The 17,400-nt window shown below is 35.1% G+C and overlaps 1 protein-coding gene across 1 annotated transcript in view; it reads right to left on the reverse strand.

Moving 5' to 3' along the window:
• The window catches only part of LOC150105775 (uncharacterized), a 625,951-nt gene that overhangs the window by 369,404 nt on the left and 239,147 nt on the right, over window positions 1-17,400 (reverse strand). The window lies entirely within an intron of this gene.

Raw genomic sequence — 17,400 nt, forward strand, 5'->3', positions numbered from 1 at the left:
ACCATGTGAATAAATACCATTAACTGAGCAATATCAGTGAAGTTGTTTGATTCATCAAATTGTAATGAAAACGCAACACACTGGTGAATGTCTGACATTAACCTGGCCTGGAAACTTTTCTCCGGCAATTGGAATCCTTGTCTGTGGCCTAGACGTTGTCTCTCTCTCTAGCGAAGTCTCGAACTGAGAAGCTCCTTTTTGGAAGCGGGAAACTCCTCTCTCAAGCAACGTGGATCCAGGCAGCCTCTCTATCGGCAACTCTGGACTGGGCAGCCTCCTCTCTGACAGCAATTCTGGAACCGGGACCCCTTCTGCTTGCTTCACTCCCTTTTTATTATGCCTCCTCTGAGACCTTGCATGAAGTTTGGCAACCCCCAAAGAATCGGTATGAGTCTTTCATCTTAAGTTTCAAGTTCAGCACACCTTTTGTTCTCCTCCGCTTTCTTTTGATTGTAAGTTGCTGGCCATCAGAAAGTTGTTTGAACTCTTTCTGACTGATTTCGGAGATGTTTACATTTAGAGCCTGCAAGCCTTTCTCATACATACAAGTTTCAATAACAATCTTTCTATTGCAGCCATGTACAGCTTTGGCAACAAAAACATTGCCTTTGTTTTTAACTAACATATTCTTATTAAAGCAGTATATACAGTTAGCTTCAAAAGAGTTATTTACAAAAACATCTAATACAAACTATACCGAGACAAACAAAGTTCATTTTTTTACAATATTCACATGGGACTTAACATAAGTAAAAAATCAATGTAATGTGCTTTGGAATAATTAATATTTAAGCTCGAGTTTTTACACTTTGCTTATAATCATATTCACTCGGCTCGCTGTTTGACTTCCACTGATCCAAATTAATTCATTTACCCGGACTTATAAGAAAATTACTGATTTGACAATTTTAACGAAAAATAAATAAACAATAGCAATACACTTTGAAGCGAATTAAAAATAATACAAAATAATGATAAATTAAATATTATGTTTTCAGTTTTAATTAAATTTGTAAGTAAGGAGGAATACACAAGAGATCGGCCAAAAATCGCTCCGCGATCGACAGGTTGAACACCCCTGCCCTAAACAATCTATATAATGTTTCATTTGCAGCAGTGATCTTCAATTTTTCACCTCCCGAGGACTGCATTCACAACTGGAAAGACAGAATGCAGAAAAAATCTGTTGTCCATTAGAGTGAGTTAGTCAGATTATACCCTCAGTACGAGAGATGGAGGTAGGACAAAATACTTGAAAATGAATCAGGAAACAGTAAAATTTAGAGTAAATGGATAAATCGCATCCATATAAAGTTTACGATGGTCGATAGATATACACAATAAAAAAATAACGAAATATCAGTGCTAGTCAAAAGATAAAATTAAACTTATGAGATTAATATTTAATTTCATTCAATGCAATATGTGAGGCTGCAAATTATCAGAAAGTTTATTAATATTACTTCAAGGTTCATGACACACAATCTTAAAATATTACGCAAACAATCATTTGAAAGTCACGTTCTACACTTTGATTTCACTGTTTTCATTTCAAAAATGACACAGACATGGACAGTGCAAATCTCTTTAGGTTAACAAATGTATCAGGTAATACTGAACAGAAATTTAAGACTGTTTTCTTTGTAAGCATCCTTCAAAGCATAAGCAGCTTGCTGATTCAATAAATTCCATCTGAAATATTTGAGAAGAGTCTTCTAATCCACTCACATTTTATTCTACACAATTCTACTGACAAGAGGGTCAAGTGCTTTAGTTACATTTTTTTTTTGTAGTCAAAAGAGAAACCATTATTTTGTAATATTTGAGATCCTTCCAGAAAGAAAAGCACGAAAAATTATCTTAATTAAACTGTTTTGCCAAAATGTTCAACTTCTCCTCAAATGCTTTTACCTGAGAATACGTGTCTGGCATATAATGCACTGACATATTTGTCAATGTATTATAAAAATCATCTGCCATCTCTTCCAAATGCCTTGTAATAGTAGATGAGGATAAATTCACATTCTGAATACAGTGTGATTTGTCAGGACACATTTCCTCCATTACTTTTAACATACATTTCAAATTAGTAAAGAATTGTAATTCTTTACAAATTGTAAAGAATTACAATTCTTCACAAACTCACCATCACTGAACAGTCTCCTGTTCTCAGAAATATATTTAGCCATGTGGTGACTAGCATAGACAGCAGACAAGTTTTCTTTCACAACATTAAAAAAAAAAAAAATTAAATTTCTTAAGGGAATTACATTTGTTTGTTCATACATCTCCTTGAAACAATGAGTACTCTTTTTTTTAATGAGATTTCTAGTGCCTCTTGATATTGAACAATTTAAAACTCTTAATGCTTTTATGACATATTAGACAAAGTGCTTTCTCATCGTTATAAACAAACAAACATATATATATAAACAATAATCATTTGCCACTGATCATTCAAATGATGGCTTTTGTCTACTATTTTTTTTAATTCAAATTTAATGAAGTCATCTAATTAAAGGGGACTTTATTTTAGAATTATAAATTTTTAAAATCAATCTGAAAAGAAAAAATCTCTATTGACTAATTAAGTAATAATAATTTATAATAATGTAAAAAAAGTGATTAACATATCACACATTGAATCCACGACTTTTTTTATTCTCTGACTCGCGACGCAAGCGCACATATGGAAAACCTTTTCTCGTGCTACAATTATGTGATCATAAAATAATACCTTTTAGAAACAAGGATTTGTTAAACACCAAAACTAAGCTTCTGCTGCTGATATAGAACCAACTGCAAAAGCAATTTTACATAATATGACATAATGACTATGATAAGATTATTGTTCTACTATGGTGAGTTTTTTTTATGTCTCAATATCACAGATGTTGAGAGTTTATTTTTCACTTGGTTAGACTATAATAAGTTTAGTTTAATCCTTTATCCAAGTGTGAGCAAACAAAGTTTGCACCCGAAAATATCTTCAGGACTGGGGTAAGGTAGTGCAACACCAGGCAACTCGTTGCAAAGGTGGAGAAAGCTTCCATCACTTCTATCTCAGTATCTCCCATAATGCAAAGCACATTCCTTACGGATATGTGTAATGCTATGCATTAAGGCAAGGGCCACTACCCATACCGGTTTTGACCTTTATTGAGGTCTCGTTAGTGGGAGCCAGGCCCAGTAGTGGAGATACAAAGGCAAAAGCAATGAGAGATCATCCTAACCTATAGGAGTTGCCAAAGGGTGTGCAACCTTATTATTAAATTACTCCAGATTCAGAGAAAGATGTTGAGAGTTTATTTTTCACTTGGTTAGACTATAATAAGTTTAGTTTAATCCTTTATCCAAGTGTGAGCAAACAAAGTTTGCGCCTGAAAGTATCTTCAGGACTGGGGCAAGGTAGTGCAACACCAGGCAACTCGTTGCAAAGGTGGAAAAAGCTTCCATCACTCCTATGCTCCCACTGACGAGACCTCAATAAAGGTCGAAACCGGTATGGGTAGTGGCCCTTGCCTTAATGCATAGCATTACACATATCTGCAAGGAGATGTGCTTTGCATTATGGGATAGGAGATAGGAGTGATGGAAGCTTTCTCCATCACTCCTATCTCACTCCTTTGCAACGAGTTGCCTGGTGTTGCACTACCTTACCCCAGTCCTGAAGATACTTTCAGGTGCAAACTTCGTTTGCTCACACTTGGATAAAGGATTAAACTAAACTTATTATAGTCTAACCAAGTGAAAAATAAACTCTCAACATCTTTCTCTGAATCCGGAGTAATTTAATAATAAGGTTGCACACCCTTTGGCAACTCCTATAGGTTAGGATGACCTCTCATTGCTTCTGCCTTTGTATCTCCACTATTGGGCCTGGCTCCCACTGACAAGACCTCAATAAAGGTCGAAACCGGTATGGGTAGTGGCCCTTGCCTTAATGCATAGCATTACACATATCCACAAGGAGATGTGCTTTGCATTATGGGAGATACTGAGTAGGAGTAATGGAAGCTTTCTCCACCTTTGCAACGAGTTGCCTGGTGTTGCACTACCTTATCCCAGTCCTGAAGATACTTTCAGGCACAAACTTTGTTTGCTCACACTTGGATAAAGGATTAAACTAAACTTATTATATCAATATCACAGAGCATACTGACCAAGAATTTCATAGAGCATGATATATCATAGACATCTATTATTTACCAAACTGTCTATAATCTCTTTATCAGCAGATACACTTCAGAATTAACTGATAAAAGTAACAACAACAAAATCATCCACACCTGGACACAAGACACTAGGTAGGAACTCAAATATTTTGACAAACTTATCTGGCAAATAGAGTACTAATAATTTGGATGAATTTGCACTTATACTCAGCTTCATTCAGCAGGTCTTGACATGTCTCAAAATTGGTTGTTCTCAATTTTACCTTTACCTCCTCCAATCTCCATAACGGTTATATACTGAAAAGCTACCATCTGTTTCCTTTAAATGATGTTAGTGACCAACAGTCCATGTCTGTAGCTTGGAGGACTTCGAGGGAAATTTAATATAAATGATTTTAATGATCATTTATTTGCATAGGATTACTAAAAGCTGATACTGATAAACATATATAAAAATTTGAACGAAGGTAAACTTTCTGGGAGACCAAGGGTTGCATTGAATTGCTCCAGGAACTGCGGATTGGGGACTCCTGATTAATAGCATATAATTATTGATTTGAAAGGGCTTGTTGGCATTTATTATATGCCTGTCCCAGATCTTCACAACTTTATACAAATCCTTGTTATATTCCCATAATTTTGTTGACTATTTATAATGAGCATGTATTTTCTTGATCACAGAACTAATGTAAATAACTATTTGGGACCATTGATCAAGTGTAAATGGATAAGTATTTTAATACCGACTAGTTTCACCAAACTTAAGCTGTTGGCATCATCAGAGTACAAGCACTCAGGTTAAAACATATCATAAAATAGATCTTAACTGTATATTCTAAAAATTACAGTTACAAACTAAAATAGCATTGAACGTGAATAATACATGTATTGTGTATACATGATTTACTAGTTGTTGCTAATGAACTTTAATGCTATAGTTAGCATTAAAGTTCATTTCTTGTGTGTTCAGAGATCTAATTAGGGTTTTCCATATCTCTGGAAATATTAAACCTTGGTTCCTGTTAAGGTTATCTGTAATGTGTGCGACTGTGGCTGCTTCTTTAAACATTCAAGAGCGGTAGTCTTCCTCTATGTAAGGGGTACAACTTTTGTCCCACTCAATGATATGGTTTGTTATGGAGAAATGCGATGACAGGCCTGATATGTCTTGTCTGTTATTTTTAACATAACCAATGTGTTCCTTCTGCTTAATCTCAAGGCTTCTCGAAGTCTGGCCGATGTAACTTGAACCACACGAGCATGGGATATTATAGACTCCAGCATGCTTATAGAAAGGATTGATATCTTTTGGAGATCGTAGTAGTACGAATTGTTTCTATAGGTTTGAATGTCACTCTTATTTTGTGTGTTTTGAGAAGATTAGCGAGCTTGTTAGAGATACTGCTCACATATGGAATGGCGATTGTTGTAATATATTGAGTGTCTTCTCGTTCTCTTTGTGGTGGCTCAGAGAAAAGGATTTTGTTGATGAGTCTTCGTGGGTAGCCATTCAAAGTGAGGTTATTAGATATCAATGTTAATTCATCTTGGTGGTCCTTTTCATATGTTGTAATGCGGACAGCTCTTTTCTTTAGTATGTGTACTATGCTGAGTTTGTGAGAAATGTGGTGTGAGGAGCTGAAATGTAGATAACATCCTGTATTCGTAGGCTTCTTGTAGACCGATAGATTCAGAAGGCCATTAACTTGCTTCTTAATTAAGATGTCCAAGAATGGTAGTTGTTTGTCTTTTTCAAGTTCTAGAGTAAATTTAATAGAATGGTGAAAGGAGTTGATTTTATTGAGAAAATCAATTAAGTCATCTTTGTTGTGGTTCCATACAATGAAGATATCTTTTGATATCTCCACCAAATTATTGGTTTAGGATTTATTTGAGATAGAATTTTATTTTCGAGATCCTCCATAAATAGGTCAGCACAAGAAGATGAAAGGGGGCTACCCATTGCTAGGCCAGTCAATTGTTGGTAAATAGTTTTCTTCCAAGAAAAACAGTTTGAATTTAGGCAATGATTGTACACTGAGATTATATCTTGTGAAAATAAAGTGCCTAAGATGTTGATAACTTCCGCCACAGGAACGTTTGTAAAAAGAGAAGTGACATCTAAGCTTGCAAGTAGATCATTTTCAGACATAGTAATGTTTTTTTAATTTATCCACAAAATGTTATGAATTTCGGACATAACTCTCGGAGTTATGGATATGCTGTTGTAAGAGTTTAGAGAGAGAGAGAGATGCTTAGACAATAGGTAGGTGAGTTAATGCCATCTACAATGGGACATAAAGGAATACCATCTTTGTGAACTTTTGACTATTTGTCTAAAAATAAAATCGGGTACTGAAAACCTCTATTTGTTCTTCCACAGGTTTCTCATAAATGCTTTTTCTTACCTTCTCAAAGGTAAGAAAAAATTTCTCTAAGTTTTATTTCCCTGTTTTTTTTTTTTATATAGATGGCCATTAGGAATGTACTACTATCATTAGATGTTAACTTTCTGACTACAGCTTCAATATTATGCATTCTAACCACCATCTAAAATTGAGAATCTAACATTTGTTCAATCAACTCCATATTTGAGCATTACTGATGGAATTTATCTACTTCAACAGGATGGGGTTCGAATCCTGCTATAGGCATGGATATCTGTGAATATCTTTAGATGGTAGATGATTCTACTCTCATCACCCAATAAGACAACATTATCCTACTTATTGTAAGCCTAAAGTGGCTTCTAAAAACAATTTCATGTCTCTAGTGTTTCCAGAGTATCTTAACTTATAGCCTCCTACTGGGGTGGTGCATCCATAACCTCTCTAATTCTTTACTATACACTAAAGAGGGCAATCTATTTAACAGGTAACCCCCCCCCCCCCTTTTCGCACAGACTCCCTTGTCACATCCACACGTCTTTTCTATAGGTACTTAAATGGGCACTACTGTGGTGCCATTACTATTCCTTTGCTTTCTTCTCATCACAGGAACTAAGACCTAGGCAGCCACTGCTCAAAATCCATACACTGTCCAATTCCAAACATAATGAACCAACTTCTCATCATCTTCATTTATTTATCCACCTCTAAATTAAAGATGCCAAGAAATTATATTCTTGGTTTAATCCTTTATTCAAGTGCAAGCAAACAAAGTTTGCATATGAAGAAACTTCACGACTGGTCAACTAAAATATAGAGGCTAATGACTTCACATCAAGGGTGCTTAAGGATCAAAGCTGTATAACTGAGAGGAGACATTCACATAGTATTAAAAGGAATATGGAGAATCGATCAGGTCTTCTGACCTAATGTCCAATACTCACCTTCTAGTGGTACACCCTGTTAGGTATCTACCTAGATACTGAATGAACGAGGATTGGCTAGCAATTTGGGATTCAGCCGACCAAACTGTATTCTTATTGGCTTAAACCACAATATAAAAATTATGGTACAACATGACAGAATTTCATGCCAGCTGGGGCATAACATGGTTAAAGAAGAGCCCCCTTCTTTAAAGATGTTAAAGAGGCAGTGAAGGGAAAAGAACAAAGCATATCAAAAGTTCCTGGTAATTGTCAGCTTGCGCTCTTAGAGAATACAGACAAACATAAGAAAGCTAAACGCTGTGTAAAACTTGCTAAATAAAAGTCATAGGAAGACTTCAGTCAGAACATAGAAAATACATATCAAGAAGGTGGAAAGATATTCTGCAAGTTGTTGAAGAAATTCAGAAATAGAGGAAAGAGTGCTGTAAAAGGAATTAGAGATAATAAAGTTGATGTGAAAAAGAGAAAAAGATATCCTAGAAGTATGGAGTGATTACTTCGAAAAATTGCTAAATGAAACAAGTAGTGATAGCACAGTGGTGAAAAACACTCAACAGGCATGCAGTCAGGAATACATATTCATACTTGAAGTAGAAAAAGCCATCAAAGGCCTGAACTGTGGAAAGACAGCAGGAGTAGGTGATATTCCACCAGAAATGATCAAACATGGAGGTATAAAAATCTTACAGTGGCTGCACTGCATTGTTCAGAAGGCCTGGACAGAGGGACGAATATTCCAGATGATTGGAGCAGAGCGCTCAAAGTACCCATATATATATATAAAGGGAAATAAAACTGAATGCGAGAATTACAGAGGTATTTTTCTACTGAGTGTTATGATAAGATATATGCAAGTATACTTGAGACACAGTTGAGAAGAATTGGGGAAGAGGAGCTTGGTGAAGAAAAAGCTGGATTCAGGCCAAATAGAGGCTGTCAGGATCAGATCTTCACTTTACGACAGATAGTTGAGAATTCATGGGAATATAACAAAGATCAGTATTTAAGTTTTGTAGATCTGGAAAAGGCATATGCCAAGAGAGAAGCTATTCAATATGCTACAGTTATATGGTGTCAATGGGGCATTATATCAAGCAATACTTAGTCTTTATTTGAGTTGTAAGTCAGCAGTTAGAATTGAAGGAAGTAAAGGAAAGTGGCTTAATGTTAAATCTGTTGTCAGACAAGGATGTATACATTACCCCCCCCCCTCTGTTATTCATTATCTATATGGATCACATTATGAAGGAAAGTGGTATTAAATCTGATATCAAAATTGGAGATCTCAGCTCTTTGCTTTATGCAGATGATGTTATACTTCTAAATAAATCCGCCACAAGTCTGCAAGAATCCCTGCCTAAATTGAATAACTGTTGTAAGAGATATGGTATAAAGGTCAGCATTAAAAAGACAAAGACAATGAAAATAGGCAGAAATATTGAAAATATCTACTGCATTGGGAATGGAGAACTTATAGAACAAGAAAACATTTCAGCTACTTAGGCACAATTTTTATTGAAGATGGTAAGTTAAATATGGAAATAGACAGAATCAACAAAGCTGGTATGATAGGAAGTCAACTGAATAAATTTATATGGAATAAGAGAGAAATTAGCCAAAACACTAAATTAGTGTTTTGGCTAATTTCACAAGACAGTATTCAAACCAATTTTAACTTATGGATCTGAGAGGTTGGTCAGAAGTAAAACATTTGACCAAAGACTAGGGTCCGCAGATATGAGTCCTGAAGAAGATTAGGGGCATGAACAGATGGCATCAACGTCAATATCATATTAAAAACGAGAATATTACGAAAGAACTTCACATTGTCAGCATCCAGGAATGCATTAGCAGAGCTAATCTCAGGTCGTATGGTCACTTAAACAGAATGGGACAAGAAAGATTCGCAAAACAAGTGTTCTCTGTGAGGTTGGAAGGAAAAGACCCAGAGGAAGACCAAGATATCGGGGGATTGATATGGTAAAAAGTGCCTTAGACAATAGAAATGTAAGATCTGATACTGTTGGAATCTTGACAAGTAACAGACTGATTTGGAGGAAAATTATAGACAGGAAGTTAGTAATGATGTAAATTTTTCATGTACAGGAATACCTCGATTATCACGGTTATTGTTGCCACGAAAAATACCGCAATAATCGGGATAAATAATGCATATAAAATGGGAGATCATTGCCAAAGGTTTTTCAAATCTATTAAATTAAATTTTATATATGAAGTAAAAAAGAAATGTGTTAAACGTGTTAAGTAAAAAAATGAAGGTTCATTTAGAAAAACAAGATTATTCTTTAATCTTTATATATATATATATAAGGAGTACATACAATTATTCTTTCTTGGATAAAAATCGATGTAGAGTTGTCTGGTGGAATTTTTTCTTTCTTTTTCTTCATATAAACCTCGGTAGCAACGGATGGAATTTTCAATTTTCTGACGAACTTTCATTGATTGCTCGAGATTAGGATTGCCATTCAAGTTTTTCTTTAAATTTTCAGCAATTCTAAACATTTCGTCCATTTCTTTGAGGGTAAATTCCTTCGGTGACACATCAATTTGTTCGTCATTATCATTGATTTGAGCATCGTAAGCAAGTTTTCTCTCTCTCTCTCTCGAGGTTAATTAGGTCTTGATCATCCAGCTCCTTATCATGTGACTGAAGCAGGTCCTGAACATCACCATTTTCAATTTCTTTTACTCCTAGATCGAAGCCAAGCTTAATTATGCCATTGATAACATGGGTTACTTCATTTTCAAATCCTTTAAAATCATTTGCACAATGAGGAATAATCTTTTGCTACTCTGCTCTCAGGTTGCTAGACGTTACTTCACTCCATGCTTCCTTGACATTCTCAATGCAATTTTTGATATTCAATGCCTTCCAGAATTCTGTCAAAGTCATAGCTTCATCTCCTGTAGTCTTTTCTATTGCTTGTGAAAAAGTTCTTCGTAAGTAATATGCCTTAAAGGATGTGATTACACCTTGATCCATTGGCTGGATGATGGAAGTGATATTAGGTGGTAAATAAAAAACTTTTATGTTTTTGCACATATCATTCAGTGCTGTTGGATGACTAGGTGCATTATTTGATATCAACAAGATTTTAAAATCAAGATTTAATGACTTGCAGTAACTTTCAGCTCAGGACAAAAACAGTTTTTAAACCAATCCTCAAAAATAGTTTTTTGTCATCCAAGCTTTTCTATTGAATTGCCAATGAACAGGGTGAAAATTTTTATCTAAACTTCTAACCAAGCAAGGATTCTGTGAACGATAAATAAAGAGCGGCTTCATCTTGTAATCTCCAGAAGCATTGCCACATAGTAAAAGTGTTACATGCTCCTTCGAAACTTGTAGACAGGCTGTGATTTTTCATTTTTTGCTAAAAATGTTTTAGTGGGCATTTTTTTCCATAATAAGCCTGTTTCATTAGCATTAAATATCTGATCACTGGTATAATTTCCTTCTTCAATGATCTGTTGCAATTCACCAGGAAAACTAGCTGCTGCTTTTTCATCAGCAATTGCAACTTCACCTTGTACACGAACACTACGAATGCTCGATCGCTTTTTGAACCGATCAAACCACCCTGAATTTGCAGAGAAAGTTTCTTCCACTACTGACGCCGAATCATTTTCGCTTTCTAATTGTTTTCTTTTTAAAGTTTCAAACAAATTCAATGCTTTCGTTTTTATAGTCATTTGACTAAGAGGAATTCTCTTTTGGTTACAATCTTCTATCCACACTGACAATAGCGTTTCCATTTCAATCATAAGATGGTTTCTGTTTCTCGTAGTTTGGGACCCATATGAGGTCGATGCACTTTGTCCTACTTGCTTATAGTTTGCAGTCTGGTCTAAACTATGGCGAACAGCTGATTCATTTAGAACGTGCTCTCTTACAATTTTGGCTTTGGTTATGCCTGCTTCATACTTATTTATCATATGCAACTTATCTTCTAAGCTGATCACTCTACATTCTTCTTCTTGATAGCTGTATACTTGATATCATCCTTGTTTCTTTTAGCATTCATTGTAGGGGTAAATAAGAAGAGAAATAAATATCCATATGTACTTCAGGCAAAGGCGGACAGTTACTAATGAGCAGGCAGCATCGGATAAAAACGAAGCACTACAAGAGAGCGATACCTACATCTCACAGCTGTGATAATTCAAATTTGGAGTGCAATAATTAGAATTTTGGTATCAAATTATAAACTGCAATAAATCGAGAATCGCAATAATTGAAACCACGTTAATCGAGGAATTCCTGTAGTACCATCATATCCTGTACACCCCTTGAGGGTACATGGCAGGAATTTGATGATGATACAGTAAAAAGTGCCTTAGAAGATAGAAATATAAGATCTGACAATATTGAAGTCTTGACAGGTAACATATTGATTTGGAGGAAAATTGTAGGTAGGAAGTTAGTAATAGTGTAAGCTTTTCATGCAGTACTATCATATCATGTACACCCTTGAGTGTACATATCAGGAATTTGATGATGATGATGATTTCACATCACTTGCCTTAGTATCTCGTAATGCAGAGCACATATCCTTATCGACATGTATAATGCTATGCATTATACAAAGGGTCACTACCTTTCAATACAATTTCTTGGCATCTTTAATTTATGATATAACCAAGTGGAAAAACTTTTAACATCTATCTCTAATGCACAGTATTTTAATAAAAAGGTTAAGCCTCTATATCTATATATAAGTTGCCCAGTCATGAAGTGACTTCAGGTGCAAACTTTGTTTGCTTACACTCGATAAAGGATTAAACCAATAATATAATTTATTGGCATCTTTAATTTCTACTATAACTAAGTGGAAAAACATTCAACATTTATCCACCTTTTGTTCTTTGAAAAAGCTCACCCATATACTATTTTTCCCAGAAAAACTCTTTGCTCATCAATAGATTACTTCTTTCTCCTTAATTACTTACCCATATATGCCACCCAAATCACGCACTTTTTGGATGTTAACTTCGCTCAGTGCAGTTTTTGGACAGCCCAGCTTTTCGTCGTTCTCAAGCGTCTCACAATCACTTTAAATTGCTTAAACCGCTCGTAAACTTGAGTATGGGATAAGCGTTCATCACCGTATGCTTTTTGAAGCATTTGATGTGCTTCGGTAAAACTTTTACCAAGTTTTACACAAAAGTCAATTGCAGCGCTCTGTTTGAAACTCATTTTCCGATCGTTCGTCAAAACACACTGTCACTCTAGGCATTATAACTCGGCTTCTAATAAAACAAATGTCATAAACAGTTGACACAACACTAAAGAAGGTTGCCGCTTTCAACAACAAAAAGATACAACAGGTGGTACCACTAGTTTCTTCTATTTTCGAAAAGTTGGGTTTCTTTTTGGACAGGGAATGTATTATGATTTTTCTATCCTGCCACAGCACTTAATGACATTCTTTGCTGCAGGGTAGCATATCATGGTTAAAATCTAGGAGATTCTAGCTTGGACACTCTTTAGCATATTATGAGTGAAAAACATGCATAAACACCAAATTAGAGGCAAAAAGGAGTCATAGAGTGTGTAAGAGGGAAAGCTGAGATAAGTAATGCTTGAGGAGATTGAAATTTGAGTTTCTGTCAGGAAAAGTATGAGGTTATGCAGACTACAGAAGGTAATGAACAACAATGAGTTTGGATCTGCCACTATGTTTCTTATGTGAAGTAAATTCAGAGGGGTCTGAGAGGTTTACAGCTGACTACATGGGTTGCACACACTACCTATGAAGTGTTTAAGTTTAGGTTTCCAAGCTAGCTATTAGCAGCATTTGATTTTTGCAGTATTTATTCCTTTTATACAGTTGTCTTCCCATGCTCTACACCTCCATTTCGGTGTTTTTCTGACTGTTCTTGTCATTATCAAGTCAGTTTTTAATGGCACTTGCGACATTTGTCTAATAACACAGGCCTGCAAAATTCGAGTCATGAAAAGTTGTCTGGAAAACTGTTTCCGATTTATTTTTGACTGCTGATTTCAAATATCTCTTCCATTTTTCGGAAGCATATAAGGATTTTTCAAAAAATGGATCTCAATATTACAGTAAAATAGCTTTAAAACGCATTTCAATAAGTAAAATAACAGTATTCAAAATTTTTCGTAAACATTTTTGGAATGAAAGTATCAGAAAAAAATGTTTTAATTAAAGTAATTAAAGATTAATTTTTAGTACATACTTTATATTTCATTGTGGTGTCTTTTTCTTTTTACTTCAAAGCTTCTTTTTGAACTTTTTCTGTGAAATTCTTTCCATGGGTCATCTCTGTGCAACATCCAGCAATAGTCCACCATCATGTTGACATTCCACCTGCACCGATACCTTCTTTCCATCTCCTTAATGTTTTGGTGGAATCGCTCTCCTTGCTCTTCGCTGACAGTTCCTAGAATCTCAGGAAAGTAGTCTAAATGAGAGTTGAGAAAGTGCCCTTTTAAGCTCATGGAACATCCCAAATCCTTGAATTTCTGTAGCATGTCTTCCACAATCATTTTATAGTTGGGGTCCTTATGATTTCCTAAAAATTTGGTCACCACCTCTTTCAAAGGCTTCCATGCTTCTTTTTCAACAGCTGCCATTTTTTCTTCAAACAGTTTATCCTTCATAAGTTTCCTGATGTCTGGACCAATAAAAATACCTTCTTCCAATTTTGTTGTGGATAATCCCAGAAATTTTGCACATATGTATTTAAAACACTCTCCTTTTTTCGACAAAGCCTTGACAAATTGCCTCATCAATCCCAACTTTATGTGAAGCAGGGGTAAAAGAATATTTTCCTGAGCAACCAAAGTTTCATATAAAATATTTTTACTTCCAGGTTCTAATGTAACTCTTTCTGGCCATTCCTTCTTGATCCAATGTTGTTCTCGATCTCGGCAGTCCAACTCAGCCAGAAAGCACGGGTATTTGGTGTATCCACTTTGTTGTCCCAAAATCATAGATATGACATTAAGATCACTGAAACCTGTCCATCCATGATAATTGTACTTAAGTTTGCTGAGAATGAAGACTAAATTTTTGTATCGTTCTTTCAAATGCATGGAATGTGCTATTGGTACTGGAGCATACTCATTGTAATTATGGAGAAGCACACAGCTTTGAGGCTTCTTTTGTGAGGAATCAGTAAACAACCTCCAATCGGTGATTTCAATTTTACGTTGAATTTGCTTATGAGTCAGGGAATATCGCTACAGTAAACTAAATCACCTTCCTCTGAAAAGTAAGGAAGAAAATCACTTTTTTCTTAGAAAATATGCTACCTTTCAGATATATGATAACCTTAGTAGTCAATGACTAAAGTTCAACTAAAGAATCACACAGAAAATATAAGTGTCTGTGATTCATCCGTTATCTCGGTGAATCAGAATCAAAGTAGCCACCTGCACTTTTATTTGCATCTTAAGAATGAGAAGTTTCACGGAAATTTCTTTATTTAATATATAAAATATATTAAATAAATGCCTTTTCATATTTATATAAAAAGCACTTCAAAAAAGCACTTATACAACTAATTAGCTGTAAATAAAGGAGAATGAAAATAAATATCAATGAGCTGAATTTAAATCAAAATACTACTAATAAAATAATAAAATTAGAAATTGGGTAAAATTGGTGGGTGATGAAATTTTTTTTACTATTTTTTCTGAACTCAGCATCTAAAAATCTATAAGAATCAATTATTACTTCTTAGACTTTTCCATCGCAGGCCTGTGTAATCCTTGTGTGTGTGTGTGGGGGGGGGATTTGTTGTTTATGATTGTTATTAACTCAAATCAAAAACAAAAAATGATGAGCATACTGCAGGTCTTTTTTATTTTATCAATAACACAAAGTTCGTTCCATCTCTTTCTCTTATATTCACAGACCTCCAAAGTAGTGATAACCTGAAAATTTTACTGGAATCAAAGTAACATTCTTTGGTCAGTTTTCAAATGATGTCATTTAGCACCACATTTTTAAAATATATAAAATATAATTATATATATATATATATATATATATATACATGGACTTCTCATAAAAAAGTTAGGAATAATAACAGTCAAATCTGAACTGGTGTAAGCATATAAGGTCAAGGGTGAGGCGTTAGTGAGTGAAAAATATCCCGAGAGTGCCAGAACTGAATTACTGAGCTGTGCGAGTCAGGTAAGCTATAACTTAAATTGCTGTTCATGTGTGAGGGGTCCAGAACTATTTCTTTTGATTCTAAGATGCACCTTTCTAGTTTGTTAGTGCATTTATGGATATTAGTAGTAAGATTCCAGTCTCTCTGGTGTTGACGCTCTTCTAAATTAGAGTTGGCAGAAAAAAGGACATTGGAGAGGACGCTTGCATGGGTTCTGTTGTAAGAGATATCACGTTGATGCTCTTCGAGACATAGTGAGACCGACTTATCCGTTTGCCCATAATATGGTTTTCCGCAACTGCAGATGATTTTATAAACACCTGGGAACTGAAGTTGGTTATGTTTTGGGCTGGGTTGACTTAGGAAAGAAGGAAGTTTTGGAAGGGTAATAAAGTAAGTTCTAATGTTAAATTTCTTCAAAATTATCGCCAATTTTGGTGATAGAGAACTTTTACGGTAATTGAATGTGTGCAATAGGATTGGAGTCATCTTCTTGCTGAGTTGGCATATGTGGGTCTAGACGGTTTGCAATGCTTTTGACGTTTGCAAAGTGGTATCCGTTCTTTAGGAAGTTGTTTTTGAGCTGGTTAAGTTCTATTTGAAGATCTTCTTCTTCTTCTGAAATTACAGATCTCGCTCGAAGGGCCAGAGTGGAAATACTGAGTTTCTGCAGAGGGAAGCAATGAGAGGAGGCATGTAAGTATCTATCTGTGTGAGTTGTTTTTCAAAAAATCGAAAATTTGAGACCATCAGGCATCCTAGTGATCTTTAAATCTAAAAAGGCGAGGAGGCCGTTCACCTCGAGTTCCGATGTGAATTTGATGTTCAGTATGTTCAGCATATTCACTACCCATCCACCACCACAGCACAGTAATTCAATTCTGGCACTCTCGATATAGTTCCCACTCACTAATACCTCATGCTAGACCTGCCATGCGGACGACAGTTCAAATTTGACTGTTGTTATTCCTAACTTTTTTATGAGAAGTCCATGTTTTATAGTGCTATTTTTCAGTTTGTGATAATTTGTACACCTGAAGAAGTCGGCTTTCTGACGAAACTAGTTATGTTTTAATTAAAGTTTTTATTTTGCCTTATCTCGGTGTTCCTAGTCAGTAAAATTATGATTTTAAAATGTCTACAATCTGAGTAAATACCACTCATTAACGCCTCACACTAGACCTGTCACGCAGATGACAGTTCAAATTTGACTGTTGTTATTCCTAACTTTTTTATGAGAAGTCCATGTTTTATCTTGCTATTTTTCAGTTTGTGATAATTTGTACACCTGAAGAAATCTGCTTTCTGATGAAACTAGTTGTGTTTTAATTAAAGTTTTTATTTTACTTTATCACGGTGTTCCTAGTCAGTAAAATTATGATTTTAAAATGTCTATAATCGGAGTAAATGCCAGTTACAATATATATATATATATATATATATATATATATATATATTGTTTGTTTGTTTACCCTCAATCATATCACAGTCTGATGAGACAATGAGGGTGAGAAGCTTGCTAGTGTTTTCAGTGAAAGGCATGTTATCATTGTAATACTGATCACGAATTCCTTCCAAGATTTTTCTTTCCATTGAATCGATTTTGCGAGATGAAGTCTCATTAGGTGTGATAACATGCTATTCAAAGTTAATAATTGTGCATACCAAGGTTTTACTGATGAGAGGCAAGAGACAGAAAACCACAATATCTAGGATTCC

Source organism: Typopeltis vanoorti, chromosome 6, assembly GCF_054136105.1.
Source record: "Typopeltis vanoorti isolate ZY-2024b chromosome 6, IOZ_Tvanoo_1.0, whole genome shotgun sequence".
Taxonomy (NCBI): Eukaryota; Metazoa; Arthropoda; class Arachnida; order Uropygi; family Thelyphonidae; genus Typopeltis; species Typopeltis vanoorti.